Source organism: Xenopus tropicalis, chromosome 7, assembly GCF_000004195.4.
Source record: "Xenopus tropicalis strain Nigerian chromosome 7, UCB_Xtro_10.0, whole genome shotgun sequence".
In the NCBI taxonomy this organism is placed as follows: domain Eukaryota; kingdom Metazoa; phylum Chordata; class Amphibia; order Anura; family Pipidae; genus Xenopus; species Xenopus tropicalis.
The window spans coordinates 80,188,367-80,201,381 of record NC_030683.2 but is presented as its reverse complement, the minus strand read 5'-3'; positions in this window follow the sequence as shown (position 1 = coordinate 80,201,381).

The following is a 13,015-nucleotide window of genomic DNA, read 5'->3' as shown; positions in this document are numbered from 1 at the left end:
ACAGGCTTGAGCTCTAGTTCAGAAGTTATTCTACTAGATCACTCTAGGAGTGGCAGACAGGGATAGTAAGAACGGGCAGGAGTAAGAGGGGTTAAGACCCCCCGGCAATCCATCGCCGGAGTTATATAGTGGTTAGTCTAGGTGGAGCAAGTGACCACCAGGGAGATTCCTAATCGAAGGGTGCTCAGGCGTGAGTACCGGGGTGAGGCCTCAGGGAGGGTCAGCCTGGCGGGAGTACCGGGGAGAGCTCTAAGAGAGAGTCTCCTGGCGAGAGTACCAGGGGAGCTCCCAAAGAGGATCACCTGGCGGGAGTACCGTGGGTAGCCCAGAGAGAGAGGTTCTCCCAAAGAGAAGTAAAGGAGAGTGTACCCTGAATTATGTGTGTGACATACTCTTGCCCTGTCTTCATTAAATAAACAAGTTCATCTGGTTCACCATCACAGCCAGTGTCTTGTCTCTTCCTGAAGAGTGGATCCTCAACTGCCCGGTAAGCAGCTACCCCAAGGGAGGGGCGAGGTACCGGGAGTGACTGGGAGTCCCACTCCTTGAGGACAGTACAGAGTTTCCCAGGGGGGGAGTGTTATAGTTCTACCTATACCTACCCTGGGTGGAGGCACGCCAGTAATATTGTACCTGCTACCCCATAGTAAGCGGGGACACAGGGCTCCTGTAGCGCCAAAAGCATACAATTGTATGGTAAAAGTAGCAGCACCGTCTAAAGTGGGCTACATATTTATAACAGGTAAGGATGTTTTATTAAAAAAAAAAGTATTTCATGTTTACTTTGCAAAGAATGTTTACTATACAGCATTTTATGTCTGGGTGACAGGTTCCCTTTAATGCTGATATTAGCTATTACACTTGTGTTAATAACCCCAGCTATCACAAGACAAATTACATGCACTGCACTGCACTTTATTGAACATAAGCAATGCATTAACTTTGGTGCTGAAAAAAACTGGGCCTTTATGGCAATGAGATATTAAAAATGATAAAATATAGAAAAAACACAATTTAGATAACAGACCCCTGTAATATAGCAATGCTTTAATGTTTGTAACTCTGGTATAAGCTTAGGGTGCCCATACCAAATATTGGACCTTAAGGGTACTGGCAAACAAGGAGATTAGTCACAATAAATATTTGCTACTGCAGGCAACTGATCTCCTGCAAATGCTTTCCTACCTGTTATAATAAATGTAAAAATATAAATGTAATTGCAATAGGTGTTTTTTCCCAAATGACAATGTTTTATGTATTTGGTTATTTCAATTAGTATGTAAAGGCAATTTAATAATAACAGATGTACAGTTTGCTCTAACCAATCAGCAAGAGGTATGTACTGATGTGCTCTTTGACAACTTGTTGGTTGCTTGCTATAGGGTACCAGACTACCATTTGGAATATTATAATGAAAAGTCAAAATTTTCCCTTCATCTAGTAACCCCAACCAATCACTTCTGAAATACATGTGAAAGTGCCTTTATTATTTTAGCATGGGCAGAGCTCTTTGTACATTATATTGCACTCAGGTCTGAAATGTTGCTTTTCATTTCTTTTTCATTTAATAGGAATTGCGCTGAATATACTTTTCGCCTGTTTTAATGATGAAAAATCAGTTTTTTGTTATTTCTTTAGCTAAACATGGCAAACAGGGAAACAGAGGCTAGCCTTTGCGAGGTTGATCATTATCGTGACGGGTCAGGATTTGGATTCACTAGAATCCCAATTGTTCAGCCAAACCAAATGCTTAAAGTCATATAACTTTAATACCAAGGAAAACTTAATAGCACATTTTTGTTCAAAATGCATAGAATTTTCTTGTTTTAATTTGGTACGGTATGGGCGAATTTAAAACTGATGGATTGTGCACATGTTCATTTCCTTTTACCCCAAATAGATGGTAAAACTGCTGTTTTCAGATTATTTGGGGAAGTTTACTTTAGAATTCAGGCAGCTAGAAACAGTAACAAATGGAGAAGAAAATAACCTTTTACCACCCAATGTATAATGTAGTTGCTTTGTCCCTTCTGATAAGCTGAGTAAAGCAGTATTAGGGGCAAATATACTTTCTAACAGCTTGAAAATTGTCCATTCCTCCTTAGCATTGTGATGACTGATGCTTCTTAAACTGTAAGGCCAGCCTCAACTGCTATTCTGGTGAGGCCCAAGAGAAATTCTTGCTCCCCATACATGGCAGTAGCTGCTGTAGTCCACAACTTTTCTTGTCTCCTTGATGCCCATCTGCCTTCTCACATCAAAATTTGGAACTGTGGCGTGATTTTTATCCAGCTTTGGTTGCTTTGGTGCTCCAACATAAAACATAGAGAAGAATGCCCAAAATTGTGTATCATTGGCTGCTAGCCCAGCATATTGAGGGAAATTTAACATATGCAATACTTTTCATATATCTCAGCAGAGCAGCGCCCCCAGAGATATCCAATGCTTCTTCATAGGATAAAGTGATTTGCCATATGTGCTAGACCAGGATGTCTCACATTGAGCACTGAGCTGTACAATTAATGGAGTCAACTCACACAAATCACATCATGAAGAAAGACATTCACTTAGGTGAGAGGGCACACATACTCAGACCCTGGAGAGTTTCCTTTTTTAATGTTAAGGTGAACCTACGAATCTTCAGATTTAGTCATATATCATGGATAATAATCTGGTAAACTAAGGATCCTGGGAGTTGCAGCCTGGGTAAAGTTGGTTAACCAAAGTGGATCTTGAGCTACATCACATTAGAATCTCCCCATGATGTCAAGATTTCACACTATATGACAATTGAAAACACTTGTTTTTAAACAGTATACCGGTATATATATATTTGTAGAAAAACGGACCGCTCCACACAGGACTTATAATGAGCAAAAATATTTATTACAGCAAATAAAAAAGACTGACGTTTCGGCTGGTATACCATCCTTTCTGAAGTTACAAAAAGCACTGTGGGACAAGCCTAAATACAGGATCTGGCGGGAACCAACACCAGTGACGTAGGGATATGAAGTAAGTGCACAATAGACACCAATCAATTGCATAAAAGCCACGTAAAAAATCGCAAAGAATATGCAAAAACACCAAAGTACACAACATAATATCTAATGAATGTGAACCAAAAACAGTGACCTACTGCGGAACAGTGTCAATATAAGTGCGCATCTAAACTTACCACTCTATAGACATTTGCAGCGCTGTTTAAACACTTTGCCGCTCCATGGTTGTTAGGGCTGGCATGCATGGCAACTGCAGGAGCAGTACAACCATTTCTAGATTACCACCAAAAAAACATGTAACTTACCCAAAAGGGAAAAAGTTGGTTCAGGAGATTCAGATACCAGGCTAAAGAAAAATTGCGGCACATAATAAATTACAGTTAGCCTGTGGTATCTGAATCTCCTGAACCAACTTTTTCTCTTTTGGGTAAGTTACATGTTGTGACACCGCTCTTTGTATGTTTTTATTTTTTCTGTATCTCCCACTTGTTACTTCTCATTTGAGTTCTCTTATTTCCTCACTCCTTGCTTACTCTCTAAAAACCGTTTTTTTGGTGGTAATCTGGAAGCGGTTCTACTGCTCCTGCAGTTGCCATGCACGCTGGCCCTAACAACCATGGAGCGGCAAAGTGTTTAAACAGCGCTGCAAATGTTTATAGAGTGGTAAGTTTGGATGTGCACTTATATTGACACTGTTCTGCAGTAGGTCACTGTTTTTGGTTCACATTCATTAGATATTATGTTGTGTACTTTGGTGTTTTTGCATATTTACGATTTTTTACGTGGCTTTTATGCAATTGATTGGTGTCTATTGTCACATTCCTACGTCACTGGTTTTGGTTCCCGCAAGATCCTGTATTTAGGTTTGTCCCACAGTGCATTTTGTAACTTTGAGAAAGGCGGTATACCAGCCGAAACGTCAGTCTTTGTTATTTGCTGCAATAAATATTTTTGCTCGTTATAAGTCCTGTGTGGAGCGGTCTGTTTTTCTACAAATATCTATGCATCAAACCTAGGACTGCACCCAGGCAACGGAGTTCTTTTTTTCGTGAGTGCCTACCTGTTGGGACTTTAGATATATATATATATATATATATATATATATATATATATATATATATACACAACACGGAGGTGCACACCAAAGAATGTAATACAAATCTTACCGAGTGCAAGGAAAAACAAAAAATAAGCAAGAAAAGTTCTGCACTCATGGGTCTTTGCTAATAACTCAAAATATTTATTTAATCAAAAGTCCAGTGTTTCAGTCACTACAGCCTGACCTTCATCAAGTACCTGTGTATGCACCCATGAGAAAGGTCACACTGTAGTGACCCAAACTTTGGAGTTTGCATTTCATTAAAGAAAATGTTTTATTTACTTTCCAAAGACCTGTGAGATACAAACATTTTTTTTAAATTATATTATATTTGATTATATTTACATATATATATGAAATTGCAAACAAACACCTCTTTACTCTCTTTTTTATGCAAGGCTCTCTTCTGTGCGCAACCTATATGGTTTTTCATTTCTTTATTTATCCTTTCTCAAACTTTGCTCTCCCCTGAGTAATAAAACTCCCTCACCCTTCTTCCATTTTTTCCTCCATGCAGATTCCCCACCCTTTCTATGGCCTCTGCAGCTGTCTCTGTCACTCAGCAGCCTCTGATGAGAATAAGCTCCTTCTTTCCCAGAGCAGCTCTTGTAGCTGAATCATCCACAGGAAAAGAAGACTGTAAGGGGGTGGAAGCACAACCCCCTCTATGTAATGTCAGGGCTCTTCTCACGAGCCCCAGACCCTTTCCCAGGGCTCCACATTCTATTTCCGTCTCAGAAAATGCTACTTTTAGAATAAGAGGCTCATCTGGAAATAGTGATCTCTTGGTCTGTTCTAACACAGCTGGATGGGAGTTTGCCCGAGAATGCCTTTGTCAATTGAAGACATATCACCTGTGGCAGGGAAAAACCGACCTTTAGAACTAACATGGTGTGGGAAAAACCATATGATACCTGATTGCTATAGTTTGTCCTGCGGGGAGGGAGAAAATGTCAAGAATACTGTAAAAAGGAATGTGCATATGCTCCTTTAAAGTAATATGTAATATGTAAGTAAAATGTGAGAAATAGTCATGCTGGGAGTTAATAAGAGAGCATAAATTAATATGGAGAAATTGCCAGGTCATTTAAATGCCTGTCTCCCCCCCAGCTTTAGGGTAATGTCACACACATCAATTTCTCTGCTGGTGGGAAACTCTCAGTGCTGCCCATGAAGGCTGCTATTCATTTTAATGGCCACTATTTATTACTTTATGTAAGTATGCTTTTCCAGTCAAAAATTCTTAGGAAAGAATTTATTCACATTCAGATTTCCAAGGTTTTACAGTTTTTTGAAATAATGACTAAACTCACTTCCAAAAATGTTGGTCAATTATCAAAAGTTTTGAATTGAATAAGCATGAACGTAAAAAAAAAAAAGACAGAAAAAATGTGAAAACAACGTTTTCATTTTGTTTCACGAAAACTGTATTTTTCATATTGTCATACAAAAGCCAGGGTAAAAAACCCCCAAAAAACTACAAAGCAAAGAAAGTTCTTCCAGCTGTAAAAGGGACACCTGCCATTGACTTCTACATGATCTAGTCAGGTTTTAAAATGGCGTATTTGTTGTGGATTTGTTGCAGATTCTTGGCATGTGGCTTAGGCTAATGCTGCACATAGTGTAGCTAGCATATTCTCAGCAAGCCGAAAACGCAGAGAATATGCTACGTTTGCTTCAAAATCCTCCTACCATGTAGCCGATATCCACCAAAAAACACTTCCATTTGACTTTGCATTTTCGGCAGATATTGGTTCTTGCTGAGAATACACTACCTATGCTATGTGTGGCATTAGACTTAAGGCTTTAAAAATCTGCATGTTGTTCCTGCATCTGGAAGTGTCACCTTGGTCTGGTGCAGGCAGACGCAGTGTATTTCAGCCCAAAACTGCATACTTGAGCAATTTCTGGCTGAAATATGCTGTGTGTCCCTGCACCCAGGCCGAAGCTATGCTTCTGGGTGCAGGCACAACTCACAGATTCTTCAAGCATAGGGGCAATTCTCTACCACATGTGACCTAAAATCTGGGAGAGGAAGTGCAGTGTATGATATTAGCATTAAGATCAGATCCCTAATAAGTCATAATTAGTGTGAAACACTGCACTAATAATATAAAAAAATTAGTAAAATAAACTCATTGCCTCTGTTACTTAGTTACAGCACAAAATAGCTGCAAACTATTGTACCTGAAAGCTTTAATGTAGTAAGGTATCAACAATGGTGCAAATTAATATTTTTTTTACACAAGTATTGTTTTAGAGCATACCAGTATAATAGTCTAGGCACAAGCCAGTATAAACCTTTGTGTCCAAATCTGAACCTAGTAGTGTATGTAAGTATATTAGTTACCAGTAAACATAAAGCCAGGTAAGGTGGATTCATAAATCCCATAAAAAGAAATCAAGTGCTTGGTGTCCATTATCACTTTGGGGTATATATTCATCCTGCTGTGTAAAAATGGAGTGAAGCATTACTGGTCATGTTTCCCAGGGCAACCAATTAGCAATTGGATTTCAACAGTTATAAAACCAATACAAAGCATCTGATTACAGAGAAAAAGTAAAACCATTTGAATTATTTGCTTATAATAGTCTATTGGAGACAGCCTTACCATAAGTCAGAGCTTTCTGGATAATAGGTTTCCGGATAATGTATCCCATACCTATAACAATAAGGTTTCCCAGAACTTAATAAAATCATTTAGTGCAGTGCCACCATATTCACTCATTTTTCCAGGGATCCCTTGCAATTTATGTATGTACAATAAATTACTGTACTGTGAATTTGTCTTTCTGGAGAGTTGCAGGTGGTTCCTAGAGCATGAACCAAAATGGTGAATGTGGAAAAAGCACAAAACATAGATAACTGGAGACTAACACATTTTACCATATCACCTCTGAGGGAGAACAGTGGAAATCAAAATGTTCTTCTCTGCCTGCAGTCATTACCAAATAACTGCCTATAACAGATGCTAGTGCTGTCAGGTGGAGATCACTCCAAAATGCTTACTTCCAGCAAAGGCACAGGTGGTCTTCTCTACTACTGTAAAAACGTTAGTGGAGAAAATGTCAATGTGGTTCGAACTGCATCCACTTGTCAAAATCAACCCTGTTAATTAATCAAAAGAACTATATTGGTTAAGGAGAGAAAGGCTAAAAGGCACCAAAGAGTTCTTCTAAAATGCAAGACATGCACTGAGGGCCTTCATAAAACAGAAGGTATTTACATCACTCATGCCATATACATAGTACTGCCTTAAAACCAAAAAAGAGAATATGTAATGTTCACTTGAGGAATTATGGGTGGAGACATGCAAATGACCCCTTAATGTCCCTGTGGCCAACTATGCATCCAGAGCCGCTGGTTTAATAGCACAGATACAGCTTAATAGTTTAGAGCTGTATATCCAAGAATGCATACAGCCAGTTTCAATCTCCTTAGATCTTATTAATGCAAGATATTGGAACAAGGCTTCTGAGAGGGTAGGCCTTGTGAAGCAGTGTAGCAAAAGAACCATACTGTATAGGGAAAGAAGGGTTAAAAAGAGCCAGAGGGCCCTTCTCAAATGCAAGCTATGGACAGAAAGCCTTAATGCAAGATTTGAGATATTTGAGTTATTTGCTGTCAAAGATATTCTCTGGCTATGGCTGAATGAAAGGTGCAGCAATGTTTTCTACAGTCCAACAAATATGGAAGCTCCAGCATCAAAGATCAACAGGCCAAGCGCTTCTCCCCCTCCACAACACTTCACATTCGGTCACCTGCTTCTCATCATGTGCTGCGTGTGCAGCTCTCAGTGCTGATGGATTCCAGGCACCTGCCTGGCTGAGAGGGGAATCATATAAGGGAGGTGAGGTTTTATGGAGAGGGAAAATAGAAAAGCAAGAAGAGAATGCATTGGTTTTTCCAGTGACCAGAGACATGTCTGAAGGGATCACATCATGCTCCAGATATCCACCCGTTAGCTGGAAATGAAATAAATGAAAATAAGAAAGACATGTTATGGGCATTTACAGGATAAAAGGGGAGGGGAACTTAGCTCAGCAGCTGCTTCCAGCTGGTAACTGCTCAGCAGTATTACAGTGGGTGCCGTGTTGACTTTGCGGAGGGGGTTGATGGGCAATGACTGTGACATTAGGTCTTTGTGTAAAGTGACAGCTGCCTTTTGCATGCTGTGTGGTATTATTTACTAAAGGACTATTTAGCAGCCCTGTCACTCCATTCAAAGTAGCACTGCTGTCTGTATGAGAATAGGAATCATATACAAACAAAATTGAAAATAAGCATTTAAAGGGGTGGTTCACCTTTAAGTTAACTTTTAGCATGGTATAGAATGACCTATTACTGGTCCTTTTTATTTTTTATAGCTTTTCAGTTATTTGCTTTTTCTTCTAACTCATTCCAGCTTTCAAATGGGGGTCACTGATACCGGCAGTCAAAAAACTATTCCTCTGTGAGGCTACAATTTTATTGCTGTTGTTGTTACTTTTATTACTTATCTTTCTTTTTAGGCCCTCCTCTATTAATATTCATTTAAACCACTGCTGGGTTACTAGGGAAAATAAGACCCTAGCAACCAATAGTTGTTGAAATACCAAACTGGAGAGTTTCTTAAAAAAAGCTAAATAACTTAAATAAAAAAAATAAGAAGGACGCCTAATTGCAAACTATCTAAGAATATCATTATCTACATCATATTAACATAACAGTTAATTTAAAGATGCCCTTTAATGGGCAGACTAACTGTATCAATGTTCTGGCAAAAACTATTATATTCTTATATGCAATTTCTAATGATGATCTGATTTTCTGTTGGGCAGAGCAACAGCTTGCATATTAATGAGAATGTCTTAAATAAAGAATTGAAATCAGTAACTAGAAACACATAGATGTATAGACAAGACATGCAAAAAGACAGACAGACTGAGAGAAAGAATAAATAAGGCAGAATTCTTTTTAGTCTAATCCTTATTCAGTTTGGTGTATATCAAACCCAAATGGTTCAAATCAACAAGAATACCAGCAACATACAAGCTACATACAGTATATTCTACTTTATGCATGGGCACTAGATATAGGCTTCATTTCATTTCCTTTAGTCCCTCAATCTGGTTGTCTTAATTGCAGACTAACTGGTCACTTTCCAAAATCTTAGTAAACATGCCACATGGTCCCTTCCTGATGGCCTGCCCGATATCTGGCACAAATCAGCCTGATATCTATCCAACAGGCTAGAAAATGTTATTAGGCAATATGGACCTCTCCCAGCACGTCTGCATAGGCCTTGCAGTTTGATATGATTGTTGCCCAGACAAGCAGATCTGTGAAAGTTAAAGCTCAGCTCAAGGCATCCATTTACTAAGGTACAATAGACAGCAATAATGACTTGTGGCAGAAAAACCACAAAAGCAGACTTACTAAAGTGCAAGCATTTTTGTCATTGTGAATTTCATGGTGCATTTTATGGTGCACATATATATTATCACCCATTATCGCATTCATGCTACCTAAGTTGTCTTGCAAGGTTTACTAAAGATTATTGCCAGAATTGTCTCCAAATATAGACTAAATTGTCGCCAATTTTTATCGCCACCTGGAGAGTGGTGTTATATTAAACAGTCAGAAACTGTATAGTGGGAGCAATATAAAGTTTTTAAACATGAGCAGCGAAAATTAGTGATTGCACTGGGGAATAATGATACTTATAAATGTATTATTATTCAAGTAATTAATAATAATTGAAAAATAATCAATTCCTGAAATTACTTTATTGACCATAAGTCTCATCACACTTTAGTAAACATTGGAGCAGCGTTTATTTTGTCATATGAATATTAATTAATAAATAGGCATTAGTTTATAGATAATTTTTATAAACTTTAGTAAACAGACGCCCAAGTCATGCAGCATTTACCTTGTTGTAAGGTGAACAAAAAAATGTAGTTTGACTAGCTAAGGCACCTATAACTAATAATAAAATAAAACAGAGGAAGACTCTGAACTTGTAGATAAAGTTGTAATACACTATAACTCAATACATCTTTATTTCAATGCTGAATGGTTTCTAAACCTTAATGCAGGGGTGGGGGTTATGATGACCCATGCAATAAACAGCATGGTGAACCATTTCTAGGTCCAAAACCATGTTAAAAACTGCTGCCATAGAGAAAAATGTTTTAACAACAATAAAGTGCACACAGTAAGTCTCCCAAATTAAGTTTTCAGTTAACAAGAACATTGGAGCCAGAAACGGGGGGGGGGAGGGGTCACTTGTCTAGAACAAAAATGGATAACTGTTTAGGAAACAGAAACCCCCAAGAGATATGATATGTTTTAATTAAATCAGTTTCTGGGAACCTTTTTGTAACTTTTCATGTATGTGAATGGAAAATATATCTGTCATTTCATGAAAAGGCATTATAGTCTGAGGTGGCTACAAATTTTACATTTGAACTACATAGCATTAATTTAAGTTGGTTCATCGCATTAGTTCAAGTTGATACATATTAGTTTATGTTGCTTTCATGAAATGTTATTTACTATCAGGTTTCAGTCACATCTATTGTGAAGAAACAGAGGCATAAGAGCAAAAGCAGTCACTTGAGAGGTTACAAGCAGGGACAATTGCCCAAAGACCCAGTCTTTGCTACCCCACCTACCAAGAATCAGTTTAAGGCAGATGCAGTAAAACAAACCCAATACTCTTCAAATATTTAAGACTTTTCATACGGTTGTGGCATATCGTGTTAAGAAGTGCAGGATTGGGGGCAAAAATAGATAGATGAGATCTATACAGCCTACAGCTCAAGGCTGTCAAGGGGTACTGGGAGCAACAGCAGGAGGTTGAATAGCCCTGTATTATATAAATAACCCAACACCATTTATATTACACAAGATTTTTCTTAATTTTTGATCTTTAATTGTTGAAACCTTATAGTGGTCATCATTTGGCAGACCTGTTGCTCAGGCTTTTTTTTCTACGTGGAATTCTCTAAATGTTCAAAAGTATGCAGCAACCATTTTTACTTAATAAAATGGTCTATTTAAGCCACACCCTCTGTTAAAACAGGAGTAATTAAACACACAGCCATGTAACAAACATCGGAAGTAGAATTAGTCATAATCAATAACTTAGTAACTATGGCACCATTACAGGATGTCACCTTTCAGACACGTAACATAGTAACATAAAACAGAGCTAAAATGTACCTGCTAAAATACATAAATACACACTGCCATTGTATTTGTATGTTCTATTCAGCCTTGGAGTGCTCCCACAACCCCCTCTTGTGTATTTATGCATTTTAGCAGAGTTACTCTGCACGAAGAATGGCCAGATTTCCATGTGGTTGCAGCAACCCCACACCTCTCCCTTTAATGATTGTCTTATGCCTTTAAAAAATGGGTGTTGGTCAATGGGTAGTCTTCTCCTTTACAAAGCTCAAGCAGGGGTGGCTTAAGCCAGTAGAACCAATGCTGTGGTCTCGGCAATCTCTCTGTACAAAAGCTAAAGGCATGGGAGTGGACTAAGTTCTCTAACTCAAACCAATGCCCAGGTCAGGAGACACTTATCCCAAGAAAGGCTACTATGCACGGGAATGCCAGCCTTTGAGAAATATGACCAGAGATAAACAGTTAGGTCCACCATATGGGGTTTACCTTGAAGTGGTGGTATGATGGCTTATCAATCTTATGATCATAATTTTGTAACTAAAAGCCCCTGTTTTTAAAAAAAATAAATGCACTAGCATAGATACTAATTGACTTATGAAACGGGACCAGGGAATGTGCATTGTTCAATCCCCCTCTCTTTTTTGCATGCTTGTAGCTAATTTGGCCAGATCAGTCACACTTCAATTGTATTTGTATATTCTATTCAGCCTTGGAGTGCTCCCAAAACCCCCTCTTGTTTAACATAGTAAGTTAGGTTGAAAAAAGAGATACGTCCATCAAGTTCAACCTTAATGTTAGTTGATCCAGAGAAAGGCAAAAAAACCCACCTGAAGTTTCTTCATCTAGAGCTGCTCTAATTGTGATGTGGAAGCAACTAGGAACAACAAAAACTCAGTTGTACAGTGGCAGATCACACAAACGCACAGAAATAGACCATTGAGTGCTGAAGTATTTTGGGTCCTCAGTTGGTATACTCACTGCCAAGTTCAGTAGCAGAACATGGAGTAAACTTCCAGAGCACCGCATTTTACCATAATTGGGATTCATCTTGAGTTGGGGGTTCAGTAAAAAAGAGGGTGTAGCTTACTTATTACATGACAACATTGCGGCTGTATGCATTTTGCATTATATCTTTAGCCGAATCAAAGCCTATTTTTTGACACCTCAGGGCATTCGTATGACAGTACTTGGATTTCGCACAAGCTGAAGCTGAGCTGACAGCTATATATGAGATACCAAACTGTCAGGAAACATAAACTGCTTTAGTATACCTATTAAACAGTATGTTCATACTAGAATTAGCTTTTACTGTGGTGACATTGCTATTTACAGGGAGTCTGCAATTGGTGTTCTTTTACTCTGCTCTGTGTAAGGTATTTTTTTTTAGTAATTTGTTTTTCTTTACTCTCTACCATAAAATGTAAAGCGCTGTCTTCTTGCCAGAGACACTGAAACCTGTCAAGTAGATTAATTCTGAGGCTAGATTTTTATTATTATTTTTCTTTCTATTAAGTGTCTCTACTATTTATCTTCCAGCCTGTCAATCATAGCATAACCTGATTGCTAGTGGAACCCTAACAACAAGATCTGTATCCACACATAGAGGGCCATTTTGACCAATGTATGCACAAAAGTTGATGAACAAACAGATCTCTGGCGGGTACAGAAGACTATTAGTAGATAACTGCTCACTTGAGCTTGCTATACATGACTAGATTTGGTTGGCCAGTCTGGCTAGTT